The sequence below is a fragment of the Triticum dicoccoides genome, chromosome 6B (genome assembly GCF_002162155.2).
Source record: "Triticum dicoccoides isolate Atlit2015 ecotype Zavitan chromosome 6B, WEW_v2.0, whole genome shotgun sequence".
Classification (NCBI taxonomy): domain Eukaryota; kingdom Viridiplantae; phylum Streptophyta; class Magnoliopsida; order Poales; family Poaceae; genus Triticum; species Triticum dicoccoides.
Window position 1 is genome coordinate 310,822,655 of NC_041391.1, and position 12,179 is coordinate 310,834,833.

The following is a 12,179-nucleotide window of genomic DNA, read 5'->3' on the forward strand; positions in this document are numbered from 1 at the left end:
TAGGAGGGGAACCAAACAGATGAATCATGAGTTATTGCCATATTACCTGGCCTAGATTTATTGGAAAGAAACAATGGGGTTGCCTTGCTGTTTTCAGAGTTTGCCTTCTTATCTTCAGCAGCCTGCACCAAATTAACACACTAGCATTGCTATCATTGGCCAAGTCAGATAATAGGAAAGCAACATTGACACAACGAACATTTGGGCAACTAGCCTACACCAAATTAACACAATATGTCACAGCTATCATCAACCAGGTAAGGTAATACGAAAGCAACATTGACACAATGAATGAATGGGCAACCAGAGCAGCACTAGAATTCAGTAATGTGCATGATATGAGATAGTATACTCATGCAGCTCAGTATGCAAAACTACCAGGCAGTTTTCTTTACAAAAATCAACATTGGCGCCTTTAACATTTTGCTACAACTAAGTTTAGATCAGATAAAGGTTGGATTCACGCCAATTAACAAATACATGCTGATGTAAAAATATAGTGATATACAACAGGTACTTACATCAGCATTGGAGCATAGAGAATTCCCGCAAGATATTTTCCTCGAATACAATCCCAATGGAGGAAGTCTTCTATCATTTAACCTTATTTTCTAAAAGAGAGATGGGTCAGAAACATGTATAAATTATGATCAGAATGCTATAAAATTTCATGATGCGAGGATACGCAAACGCTTCTTAGAATGGAGTTGACATTCTTTTGCTGGACTGGAGCAGACTAGTTCTTCGGCCACTGGAATCTGCTTATTATCAGTGGGAGTTGGGTTTCTCTGTGCTGGAGCAGTATCTATGAAAAATGGAGTTGGTTTATTATCTCCTGGCGTTTGGATCTTTTGCAAAGACCTGGTTTGTAACCCTTCAGATTCTAACATAGCTGTCTTCCCCTTGCATGCCTTATATAGAAGAATGGTGCTTCAATTATAAAACATGCTACAACAGAGATGGAATAGGTACTGAAGAATAGAAAGGCATGACATATTGACATGTATTCCCTCCATCCGGAAATAAATGGATGGGTCTAGGCGTATATCAGTTCTAGATACATCCAGTTTTATCCATTTCTGCGACATGTAATCCAGACGGAGGGAGTATGATGTAAGAGCTAGGGATGCGACAGGACAACACAGTAAAAAAACACTGAAAATCCACCACAGAACCAAAGTATTCAAACCCACTAATATGAGATAGTACACTCATGCAGCTCAGGATGCAAAACTACTAGACAGTTTTCCTTACAAAAATCAACATTATGGCCTTTAATCATACATTTTGCTACAACTAAACTTAGATCAGATAAAGTTTGGATTCACGCCGATTAACAAAATACATGCTGATGTAAAAATATAGTGATATACGACAAGTACTTACATCTGCATTGGAGCACAGAGAATTCCTGCAAGAATCTTTCCTCGCAGACGATACCAGTGCAGAAATTCTTCTATCTGTTAAGCTTATTTTCTAAAAGACAGATGGGTAAGAAACATGTAGAAAATATGATCAGAATGCTATAAAGTTTCATGATGCAAGGATACACACACGCTTTTTAAAATGGAGTTGACATATTTTTGCTGGACTGGAGCGGACTAGTTCTTTGGCCACTGGAATCTGCTTATTACCAGTAGGAGTTGGGTTTCTCTGTGCTGGAGCAGTATCTATAAAAACTGGAGTTGGTTTATTATCTCCTGGCATTTGGATCTTTTGCAAAGACCTTGTTTGTAACCCTTCAGATTCTAACATAGTCGTCTTCTCCTTGCATGCCTTGTATAGAAGAATGGTGCTTCAGTTATAAAACATGCTACAACAGAGAGATGGAATAGTGCTACCTCTTGAGCACTGTGTTGGTTTTCCCTTGAAGGGGAAAGGGTGATGCAGCAAAGTAGCGTAAGTATTTCCCTCAGTTTTTGAGAACCAAGGTATCAATGCAGTAGGAGGCTCCTCAAAAGTCCCACGCACCTACACAAACAAACAAGAACCTCGCAACCAACGTGATAAAGGGGTTGTCAATCCCTTCACGGTAACTTGCGAAAGTGAGATCTGATAGAGATAATAAGACAAGATAAATATTTTTGGTATTTTTGTGATATAGTTGAAAAGTAAAGATGCAAATAAAAGTAGATGGGAAAATTATATGATAAAAGATAGAACCGGGGGCCATAGGTTTCACTAGTGGCTTCTCTTAAGATAGCATAAGTATTACGGTGGGTGAACAAATTACAAATTACTGTCGAGCAATTGATAGAAAAGCGCATAGTTATGAGATTATCTAGGCATGATCATGTATATAGGCATCACGTCCGTGACAAGTAGATTGAAACGATTCTGCATCTACTACTATTACTCCACACATCGACCGACTCCTGCCTGCATCTAGAGTATTAAGTTCAAGAAGAACAGAGTAACGCATTAAGAAAGATGACATGATGTAGAGGGATAAACTCATGAAATATGATATAAACCCCATACTTTTATCCTCGATGGCAACAATACAATACATGCCTTGCTGCCCCTGCTGTCACTGGGAAAGGACACCGCAAGATTGAACCCAAAGCTAAGCACTTCTCCTATTGCAAGAAAGATCAATCTAGTAGGCCAAACCAAACTGATAATTCGAAGAGACTTGCAAAGATAACCAATCACACATAAAAGAATTCAGAGAAGATTCAATTATTTCTCATAGATAAACTTGATCATAAACCCACAATTCATCGGATCTTGACAAACACACCGCAAAAAGAGTTACATTGAATAGATCTCCAAGAAGATCGAGGAGAACTTTGTATTGAGATTCAAAGAGAGAGAAGAAGCCATCTAGATAATAACTATGGACCCGAAGGTCTATGGTAAACTACTCACAACTCATTGGAGAGGCCTTGGAGATGATATAGAGACCCTCCATGGTCAATTCCCCCTCCGGCGGAGCGTCGGTGAAGGCTCCAAGATGGGATCTCGCGGATACAGAAGGTTGTGGCGGTGGAAATAGTTTTTCGTGGTGCCCCTCGATGTTTTCAGGGTACGGGAGTATGTATAGGCGAAGGAAGTACGTTGGTGGAGCAAAGAGGGGCCCACGAGGGTGGGGGGCGCGCCCACCCCCAAGGGGCGCGTCGGGCACCCTCGTGGCCGCCTCGTTTGTAGCTTGACATCCACTCCAAGTCTTTTGGATTGCATTTGTTGCGAAAAGATCACTCCCGAAGGTTTCATTCCGTTTGGACTCTGTTTGATATTCCTTTTCTTTGAAACACTGAAATAGGCAAAAAACAACAATTCAGGCTGGGCCTTCGATTAGTAGGTTAGTCCAAAAATTGATATAAAAGTGTAAAGTAAAGCCCATAAATATCCAAAACAGGTAATATAATAGCATGGAACAATAAAAAATTATAGATACGTTGGAGACGTATCAAGCATCCCCAAGCTTAATCCCCAAGTCTCACATTGACGAGGCTAATCAACGGGCTATGGAGATGCCCATCAATTGATGTCAACATGAGGAGTAGGGATTACCATGCAACGGATGCACTAGAGCTATAAATGTATGAAAGCTCAACAAAAAGAAACTAAGTGGGTGTGCATCCAACTTGCTTGCTCACGAATACCTAGGGCATTTTGAGGAAGCCCATCGTAGGAATATACAAGCCAAGTTCTATAATGAAAAATTCCAACTAGTATATGAAAGTGACAACATAAGAGACTTTCTATATGAAGAACATGGTGCTACTTAGAAGCACAAGTGTGGAAAAGGATAGTAACATTGCCCCCTTTTGTTATTTTATTTTTTGGGGGCCTTTCTTTTTTTGGCCTTTTTTTCTTTGGCCTTTCTCTTTTTTTCTTTTTGGACTTTTTTTATTTGGGGACAATGCTCTAATAATGATGATCATCACACTTCTATTTATTTACAACTTATGAATTACAACTCAAAACTAGAACAAGATATGACTCTATATGAATACCTCCGGCGGTGTACCGGGATGAGCCATGAATCAAGAGTGACATGTATGAAAATTTATGCATGGTGGCTTTGCCATAAATACGATGTCAACTACATGATCATGCAAGGCAATATGACAATGATGATGCGTGTCATGATAAACGGAACGGTGGAAAGTTGCATGGCAATATATCTCGGAATGGCTATGGAAATGCCATGATAGGTAGGTATGGTGGCTGTTTCGAGGAAGATATAAGGAGGTTTATGTGTGATAGAGCGTATCGTATCTTGGGGTTTGGATGCACTGGCGAAGTTTGCACCAACTCTCAAGGCGAGAAAGGGCAATGCACGGTACCGAAGAGGCTAGCAATGATGGAAAGGTAAAAGTGCGTATAATCCATGGACTCACATTAGTCATAAAGAACTCATATACTTATTGCAAAAGTTTTATTAGCCCTCGAGGCAAAGTACTACTACGCATGCTCCTAGGGGGGAGGTTGGTAGGAGTTAACCATCGCGTGCCCCGACCTCCACTCAAGGGAAGGCAATCAAAAGAGCACTCTATGCAATAAATTTGTTACACAACTTTTACCATACGTGCATGCTACGGGACTTGCCAACTTCAACACAAGTATTCTTTAAATTCACAATTACCTAACTAGCATGACTCTAATATCACCACCTCTATATCTCAAAACAATTATCAAGCATCAAATTGATCATAGCATCCAATTCACTTCCTATGATAGTTTTTATTATACCCAACATGGATGCCCATCATTCTAGGACCAATTTTATAACCATAGCAAATACCATGCTGTTCTAAAAGACTCTCAAAATAATATAAGTGAATCATGAGAGATCAACAATTTCTGCAAAATCAAGCCACCGCCGTGCTCTAAAAAGTATAAGTGAAGCACTAGAGCAAAACTATCTAGCTCAAAAGATATAAGTGAAGCACATAGAGTATTCTAATAAATTTCAAATCATGTGGGTTTCTCCCAAAAGGTGTGTACAACAAGTATGATTGTGGTAATCTAAAAAGCAAAAGCTAATATCATACAAGATGCTTCAAGCAAAACACATATCATGTGGTGAATAAAAATATAGCTCCAAGTAAAGTTACCGATAAACGAAGACGAAAGAGGGGATGCCTTCCGGGGCATCCCCAAGCTTAGGATATTGGTTATCATTGAATATCTTGGGGAGCCATGGGCATCCCCAAGCTTAGGCTCTTGCCACTCCTTATTCCATAGTCCATCAAATCTTTACCCAAAACTTGAAAACTTCACAACACAAAACTCAACAGGAAATCTCATAAGCTCCGTTAGTGCAAGAAAGAAAAACCACCACATAAGGTACTGTAATGAACTCATTATTTATTTATATTGGTTTTAAACCTACTGTATTCCAACTTCTTTATGGTTCATACCCCCGATACTAGCCATAGATGCATCAAAATAAGCAAACAACACACGGAAAACAGAATCTGTCAAAAACACAACAGTTTGTAGCAGTCTGTAACTTTCGAATACTTCTGGAACTCTAAAAATCCTACAAAAATAGGAAGTCTTGGGCACTTTTTCTATTGATCTACAGAAAAGATAATCAATGCAAAAGCACGTTTCTGTGATTTACTAAAATTATTTTTCGTGCGCGCAAAGTTTCTGTTTTTTCAGCAGAATCACTTTAACTATCACCGTAGGTTATCCTATAGGTTCTACTTGGCACAAACACTAATTAAAACATAAAACCACATCTAAACTGAAGCTAGATGAAATATTTATTACTAAACAGAAGCAAAAAGAAAAAAACTAAAATAAAATTTGGTTGGCTCCCAACAAGCGCTATCGTTTAACGCCCCTAGCTAGGCATAAAAGCGAGAATAGATCTAAGTAGTGCCATCTTTGGCACTTAATTCATAAGTGGCTCGCATGATAGACTCATAAGGTAATTTAACTTTATTTCTTGGAAAGTGTTCCATGCCTTTCCTTAATGGAAATTGGAATCTAATATTCCCTTCCTTCATATCATTAATTGCACCAATCGTTCTAAGGAAAGGTCTACCAAGAATAATAGGACATGAAAGATTGCAATCTATATCAGGAACAATAAAATCTATGAGCACATAATTCCTATTTGCAACAGTAAGAACACCATTGATCCTTCCCATAGGTTTCTTAATGGTGGAATCCGCAAGGTGCAAGTTTAAAGAGCAATCATCAAAATCATGGAAACCTAGCACATCACATAAAGTTTTCGGAATCATGGAAACACTAGCACCCAAATCACATAAATCATAGCATTCATGATCTTTAATTTTAATTTTTATAGTAGGTTCCCACTCATCATAAAGTTTTCTAGGTATAGAAAGTTCCAATTTAAGTTTTTCTTCATAAGATTGCATTAAGGCATCGATGATATGTTTGATAAAAGCTTTATTTTGACTATAAGCATGAGGAGAATTCAACACGGATTGCAACAGGGAAATACAATCTACTAAAGAACAATTATCATAATTAAATTCCTTGAAATCCATAATAGTGGGTTCAATGCTATGTAAAGTTTTGACCTCTCCAATCTCACTTTTACCAAATTTAGCATCAAGATCTAAAAACTCTGAATCATTGGGACGCCTTTTAACTAAAGTTGACTCATCTCCAGTCCCATCATTATCAAGATTCATATTGCAAAACAAAGGCTTAATAGGAGACACATCAATAACTTTTAGATCTTCATCATTATTTTCCCCTAACCATTCTGGTTTGGCAGCCATCTTATTGACTAAGGTGGCTTGCTTATCAGAAATTTGGGCTATAGATTTTTCAAGGCGAGCAATCTAGGAATTCAAACCATGAAACTCTTTAGATATATCATCAAGCTCTTTATTCATGTATTCCATAAAGCTTTATTGTTCTTTAAGCTCTTTTCGAAAGAAACTGATGTGCTCAAATTGTAAAGTCATAAAGCTCCTAATATTTAATTCAATTTCATCCAACCTTTTAAGGTGGAGATCGACGTTCTTAGGCAAAGCCATAAGGGCAAACAGGCACACAAGAGGCAAGCAAAAACAAGAGGCGAACGAAAAAGAGAGGGCGAATAAAACAGCAAGGGTGAAGTGGGGGAGACGAAAACGAGAGGCAAATGGCAAATAATGTAATGCGAAGGAATTGAGTTTGTGATGGGTACTTGGTATTTCTTGACTTGAGGGAAGACCTCCCCGACAACGGCTCGGAAATCCTTCTTGCTACCCCTTGAGCACTGCACTGGTTTTCCCTTGAAGAGGAAAGGGTGATGCAGCAAAGTAGTGTAAGTATTTCCCTCAGTTTTTTTAGAACCAAGGTATCAATCTAGTAGGAGGCTCCTCAAAAGTCCCACGCACCTACACAAAAAAACAAGAACCTCGCAACCAACACGATAAAGGGGTTGTCAATCCCTTCACGGTAACTTGCAAAAGTGAGATCTGATAGAGATAATAAGATAAGATAAATATTTTTGGTATTTTTATGATATAGATTGAAAAGTAAAGATGCAAATAAAAGTAGATGGGAAACTTATATGATAAAAGATAGAACCGGGGGCCATAGGTTTCACTAGTGGCTTCTCTCAAGATAGCATAAGTATTACGGTGGGTGAACAAATTACTGTCGAGCAATTGATAGAAAAGTGCATAGTTATGAGATTATCTAGGCATGATCATGTATATAGGCATCACGTCCGTGACAAGTAGATCAAAACGATTCTGCATCTACTACTATTACTCCACACATCGACTGAGTCCTGCCTACATCTAGAGTATTAAGTTCAAGAAGAACAGAGTAACGCATTAAGAAAGATGACATGATGTAGAGGGATAAACTCATGCAATATGATATAAACCCCATATTTTTATCCTCGATGGCAACAATATAGTACGTGCCTTGCTGCCCCTGCTGTCACTGGGAAAGGACACCGCAAGATTGAACCCAAAGCTAAGCACTTCTCCTATTGCAAGAAAGATAAATCTAGTAGGCCAAACCAAATTGATAATTCGAAGAGACTTGCAAAGATAACCAATCACACATAAAAGAATTCAGAGAAGATTCAATTATTTCTCATAGATAAACTTGATCATAAACCGACAATTCATCGGATCTCGACAAACACACCGCAAAAAGAGTTACATCGAATAGATCCCCAAGAAGATCGAGGAGAACTTTGTATTGAGATTCAAAGAGAGAGAAGAAGCCATCTAGCTAATAACTGTGGACCCGAAGGTCTGTGGTAAACTACTAACAACTCGTCGGAGAGGCCTTGGAGATGATGTAGAGGCCCTCCATGGTCGATTCCCCCTCTGGCTGAGCTCTGGCGAAGGCTCCAAGATGGGATCTTGCAGATACAGAAGGTGTGGTGGTGGAAATAGTTTTTCGTGATGCCCCTCAATGTTTTCAGGGTATGGGAATATATATAGGTGAAGGAAGTACGTCGGTGGAGCAACAAGGGGCCCACGAGGGTGGGGGCGTGCCGGACACCCTCGTGGCCGCCTCGTCTGCAGCTTGACGTCCACTCCAACTCTCCTGGATTGTGTTTGTTCCGAAAAGATCGTTCCCAAAGGTTTCATTCCGTTTGGACTCCGTTTGATATTCCTTATCTTTGAAACACTGAAATAGGCAAAAAAATAGCAATTCGGGCTGGGCCTTTGGTTAGTAGGTTAGTCCCAAAAATGATATAAAAGTGTAAAGTAAAGACCATAAATATCCAAAACAGGTAATATAATAGCATGGAACAATAAAAAATTATAGATACGTTGGAGTCGTATCAAATAGGTACTGAAGAATAGAAATGCACGACATATTGACTTGTATTCCCTCCATCCGGAAAAAAATGGATGGGTCTAGGCGTATTTCAGTTCTAGATACATCCTTTTTATCCATTTCGGCAACATGTAATCCGGACGGAGGGAGTATGGTGTAAGAGCTAGGGATACAACAGGACAACACAGCAAAAAAACACTAGTTGAATGTAAAACTCTGTGCTAGCGGAATATGTACAGAAAAACTAAGGCAACATACACGTGTATGATTGGGAAACTAAGATGGTATTGCAACAGAGCACTGGAACAACACTTCAATGTGAAAAAACATGGTATGGTAGACAGATGAAGTACATACTGATGAATAGCAATGCATAAGATATTCAGAAGCATGATGTCCAAATTAAGCAGATGACATTGCGATAGAGTAGAATGATAGTACTTGAATTTGAAAAATGTTATCATGAATGGAATAGGTACTGAAAAACAGGAAGGCATGACATATTTACATGCATGATCAGCATGCTAAGCACATGGCATTGCAACAGAGTAGATACACTCCAGGACATTATATGCATGTTGTACCCATAGCACGGGCCAAGTTAGAGCAAGGACCTTGTGGGGTTAAGAGGATTCATCATCTTTCTGCAGGTCTTCTAAAGAACTGCCTTTACATGTTCCATCATATTGGGTATCATTGACATCAAGTTTATTGGCCTTTACATTGCTCCGTGAGGTTCTTGTGGATATATCAATGTGTGCAATTATATCTGACATGCATGGAAGACAACTAGTGGTTAGATTTATGTAATGAGTGCCTATAGGAGACGACATAAATAGTAGGACTGGGGTTAACTAGAAGCAACATGTCTCAAAAACTAAAGGGAGAACACAAACGAAAGCTACAAAATATGTATCGTTTGTACTTGAGATTAACTAGATGGCACACAAAAGTATTAAAGAACAACATAGGTAATACTAGAAGTGGTATAATACTATAATCACCAGCCTGTGGGATAGCATTGGCTGATGGATGATAACTATGGAACAGCGTTACCTAAAGAACAAGTATCTTAGCTGAACTATGGAACAACGTTAACTCCTGAACAAGACCCGTAAGAGATCAACATGAATATACAGTGAAATGTGATAATATATTTTCCATACTTAGATGAATAACAAAGCCATAAATGTTGCACACAAGTAATATGAGGGTACAACCTATCTGGCCGCCATCCATAGGAGTGAGCATCATGTGCTGACTTGCCGATGGCCCTGCAGTTGTTGTGGCTGTCCATGTCGGGCACGTGCATTCGATGTAGGAAACTATTGAGTGGGGACTATAGCTCCCTTCTGGTGTATGCTTCCCTTGTTGGAGCAACTGCGGTGAGTCGGAACACGGTGTGGCTGAAGATGCAGATAATGCATAATGTTAAGAACGACACATCTCTTTGATCTAAAGAAATACCCTAAGAGATCAACAACAAGGTATGAGAGTGGTCACATGTCTGTTGACTCAAGACTAAATTGGGGTCACATGATTTTATTTTATTTTGGTACTGTCCTATCTACGTCGGATGGCTTGATGGCCGTCTTGTGCCTCCTGGCTGACACTATTCGGAATCTTCCCCGAAGAGCCAGCGACCAATGGCAGAGCAGCCTGCCTCCACCGTCCATGGCCCCGACCAAAACCCCGCTCCCCGCCCCACCGCACTGTCGTGGTTGCGCCGCCCCCGAGCCAATCCACAAAGACTGGCCTCATCCAGATCCGGCAGCGGCGGCACCTTCAACCCACGCAACTCTAAAATGGCCATCTAAGCGCTGCTTCTGCGGCGAACTTGCGGCCCCGCACCCTTACGTTAGACACCATCCAACCGACAGCCTAGGAGCTCCGCCGCCTCGAGGGGTGCTGCTTCCCATTGGGAATCGATTGGCCCAGAATAAAAATTCAGACAACTGATGCCTAAATAAAGTGATTTGAGATGAAGGTGCGACCTATCTGGCTACATGGTGATGTAGGCAGCTCCAGCTGCCGAGTCGGTGAGGCCGGCGCGGTTGCGATGGCGACCGGTGGCAGGGAAGCCGTGGTGTCACGACGGTCGATGGCTACGGGGAAGTAACGACGGGACTCTGGACGGATCCGAAGTTGGAGCCGCTCCGGCGCCGTGAATAGCGGCTGGGTCAATCGGCTCCAGTACGGTTCACGCGGCCGTCGTCGACTCAACTCCAGCAGCACAGAGTAAGAGGCGCACGGCCCAGTGCAAGACGACAAATGGACAGCGTCTCCGGCATTAGGGAGGAGGGTGGCTGTGAAATTGGTGCGGTGGGGGCGCCATGAAGGAGGGGCTGAGGTTTCACGGCTCTGGAGAAGGGAGCTTCCGGGGAGAAGGTGGTTTGGCGCCCACGAGGTATGAATGGGGGGGATTGGGAGGGGAGTGGAACCATGTCTTACGGACGCATTTGTCTAAAATGTGTGTGGGGGGCGGGGGGAGTTACAGTTCTACCCCTGCCTTTAGGCTTCTCGGCTTGGGTGTGTGTACTGAGGGTCGGGGATAGTAGAGTAACTTTGCTTCTCCCCAAATAGTGGGCGGGAGTGATTTTGGGCGAGGAGGGCGTGTTTTGAAATATAGTGGGCGCGAGCGATTTCGGGTGAGGAGAGCGTGTTTTGAAATAGTGGGCGCGAGCTATTTCAGGCGAGGAGAGCGTGTTTTGCCGACCATGGTTTATGAATTATTCGGCACATGTGATTTCAGCTGAGGAGAAGGCGCGCTTGGATGAAGTTACAAACCTACCCTCGATCTACAATGGGCCAATTGATGCGTGTCCCACATAGGCCGGTAATTTCGCGTCTCCCATTTATTTGCTCGTGCGAATTTCGCCGAGCAGAGGATGGTTAACGGTTCGTTCAAATTTTGGGAGAGCGAGCATCCACGTCTACCTTACCAAGTCGATTCGAATCAAATTTTGAAATATTAGCTTGCCACTTCTTTTTTAGATGGAGAGATGATGCTCGGGAGTAATGTGTTTTTACATGCTCGTTGCTAGCGATTTACTATATGACAAATAGTTGACCCACTCAAAAACGGGAATCAAACCCAAAATGAAATATCTCGATTCAATGAAATAGCTCGTTCACCAGGTCAAAATAGTGAACTAAATCCAAAATTGAACACCTCAATCGAGTAGCATGTTGTACAGTATCATAGTACTCCATGAACATGTTGAAAGTCAAATTAATGAACTTGTTTGATATATGCATATATCCGTTCATGTGTGGATTGCAGATAACATGTTCTCCAATTTAAATATTTGAATGCAAGTTTATATCGAAACATGGTTTATATCAGTCTTTGATGCATAAAACGCGACCTCCCCCTCTCCCGAACTCCTGCTCTCTCTCTCTCTCTCTCTCTCCCCTTCCGACAATCTTCAATTCTGTCGCACGCA